The sequence below is a fragment of the Typha angustifolia genome, chromosome 6, assembly GCF_048772165.1.
Source record: "Typha angustifolia cultivar Huaian chromosome 6, ASM4877216v1, whole genome shotgun sequence".
In the NCBI taxonomy this organism is placed as follows: domain Eukaryota; kingdom Viridiplantae; phylum Streptophyta; class Magnoliopsida; order Poales; family Typhaceae; genus Typha; species Typha angustifolia.
The window spans coordinates 2,760,070-2,763,038 of record NC_133244.1 but is presented as its reverse complement, the minus strand read 5'-3'; positions in this window follow the sequence as shown (position 1 = coordinate 2,763,038).

Genomic DNA, 2,969 nt, shown 5'->3' with positions numbered 1-2,969 from the left:
GTCATCCACATATATTTGTGCCACAACTAAACTCTTGTTTTCACGTCTAATGAATAATGTCTTGTCCACTCCCCCTCGAGTGAACCCCGCATCCACTAAAAAGGTGGTCAACTTCTCATACCAAGCTCTTGGAGCTTGTTTTAGCCCGTAAAGAGCCTTTTTCAATTTAAAAAATGAGAAGGAAATTTTTGATCTTCGAAACCCTTAGGTTGTTCCACATAAACATCTTCATTCAGAATACCATTCAAAAAAGCACTTTTAACATCCATTTGAAACAATTTAAATTTTAAATGACAAGCAATAGCAAGTAGTATACGAATAGACTCTAATCTAGCAACAGGAGCAAATGTCTCATCAAAATCTATACCCTCAACCTGAGTGTATCCCTGTGCTACTAGTCTGGCTTTATTTCGAACTATATTGCCATGTTCATCACTTTTATTTTTGTAAATCCATTTTGTTCCAATGACGTTCACATTCTTAGGTCTAGAAACTAAATACCAAACATCATTCCTAGAAAATTGCTCTAATTCCTCATGCATGGCATTAACCCAAGAATCGTCTAACAATGCTTCCTTCACATTTTTAGGTTCAAAAGAAGATGTATAACAAGTAAATGATACCTCACTTTGGATTTATCGTCTTGTCTTAATTGGTCCATTCACGTCTCCGATCACTTGTGACAGTGGATGATTTGATTTCACTGTAGCAGATGGTTCCGGTACGTTGCAGTCATTTTTGTTCATTTCAACTTTGTCCTCGTCCTGATTCTCAATTTCCAGATCAAGCTCCTTTCCTATTTCTTCGTAATATGTATCTGCAGAAATAGAAATAGAAGTAGTTTTAGTTAAGTCAGTCGAGAATTCATCTATCATAACATTAGCAGATTCCATAACAGTAGAAGTTTCAAGATTAAATACTCTGTAGGCTCTACTATTATTCGAGTACCCCAAGAAGATGTCTTCGCTACTTCTAGTGTCAAATTTAGTCAAATATTCTCGATCACGCAAGATATAACATTTACTACCAAAAAACTCAAAAATATTTAACACTAGGTTTCTTACCTTTCCAGATTTCATAAGCAGTCATATTTGTACCTGGTCTTAGATAAACACGATTTATCACATGTACCGCTGTATTGACCGCCTCTGCCCAAAACCTTTGAGTAACCTTTTTAGCATGAAGCATAACCCTAGCCATTTCCTGCACAACTTGATTTTTTCTTTCAACAATCCCGTTCTGCTGTGGAGTTATAGGAGCTGAAAACTCATGTCGAATACCAAGAGAATCGCAAAATATAGAAAAAATTTTATTTTCAAATTCTCTACCATGATCAAAACGAATCCTAACTAGGGTTGTAGATTTTTCATTCTGTAATTTTAAGCATAGTGATTTAAAAACATCAAAGGTTTCAAACTTCTCACGTAGAAAGGCAACCCAGGTATATATGGAGTAATCATCGACCATTAAGAATATATAGCGTTTACCTCCAAGACTTTCCGTTTTTGTTGGACCCATCAAGTCCATGTGAACTAATTGTAGCACACGGTCAGTGGTAGTTGCATTTACCTTCTTATGTGAGATACGAATTTGTTTTCCAATTTAACACGAACCGCACACTCTTTTTGACATTTCTTTCATCTTAGGTATTCCTCTTACCACTTCATGTTTGGATAGAGTAAATAATTCGTTGTGATTCACATGTCCAAGACGTTGATGCCAAAGATTTGCAATGTCGAAAGAGGCACTGTTACATTTCAGTTTATGTGAAGTTTCAACGACATAGCAATTATCAAATGTTCTAGATCCATAACATATAACATTACCATCATGATCTAGAACAGTGTGACTAAAGTTTACCTTTTGTCGAGGAGTGTGACTAAAGTTTACCTTTGGTGCCGTCAAAGATTCACCAGTTTGTAGATTCAACTTTAATTTTGAAGGATTCATCCAGGATTGCTTTGAAAATGCGATTTATGGCTTCAGGTATTCTTCCTTTTGTATAGCTGCAGAAACAAAAACAATTTTATTATTATTTGAATTACCAGTATATCCAACACCATACCTGTCTTTTCCAGAGATCTGAGTTTTTAGAATCTCGTCCAGTTTGTTCTTCCCTTTTAGAAATGTAACTTCCTTATGCAATCGCTCTAGTTCAATTTCATCAGCCTTCATTTTATTTTTCGCATTGTCAAGTTGTTCAGAAAGGTCTTTGACACGTTCAAGCTCCAATTTGTACTTTTCCTCAAATTGAATTCTTTTTGGTTCAATTTCCTTGAGTCGTTGAAGTAGTCTAAGATTGCTTTTCTTGAGTTTAAACGACTCCAGGTACAAGTCATTATATGCCTTTTGAATTTCAGATTCATCTTCCTCAGCTAGTAGCATATCAAGATCATCTGTACTATCAGTATCATCAACAGAGTCAGTATTAAGCAGAGAAGAGACAAAGGCTACAAAGTTTTCTTCGTCTTTTTCAGAATCATCATTAGATTCATCTGAATCATCCCAAGTAACTTTCATAGCTTTGCCCTTTCTCTTAAGACGATTAGGGCATTCTTGTGCGATATGTCCAAAACATTGAACTTTATTCTCAGAATTCTTATTTTTCTGTTTGACATTGTTGTTGCTACCACCTGTATTCGAAGTCACAGTATTCTTCTTTTTCACAAAAGCTTTGCTTTTTTCAAACTTTTCAGTATTCAACTTGTTTGGCTTTCGAAAGAATTTATTGAACTTTTTAACAAACATAGCCAACATCTCAACATCTAAATCACCTTCATCTTCAGACTCCTCTAAATTTTGTTCAACAGTGGATAGAGCTATCCCTTTGGACTTCCTCGGTTTTGAAAGACTGGACTCAAATGTTTGTAGATTTCCTACCAATTGTTCAACTTTCATAGAGTCGATGTCCTTACTTTCCTCAATAGCTGTAACTTTCGCCTGAAACCTTTCTGGAAGAGACCTAAGGA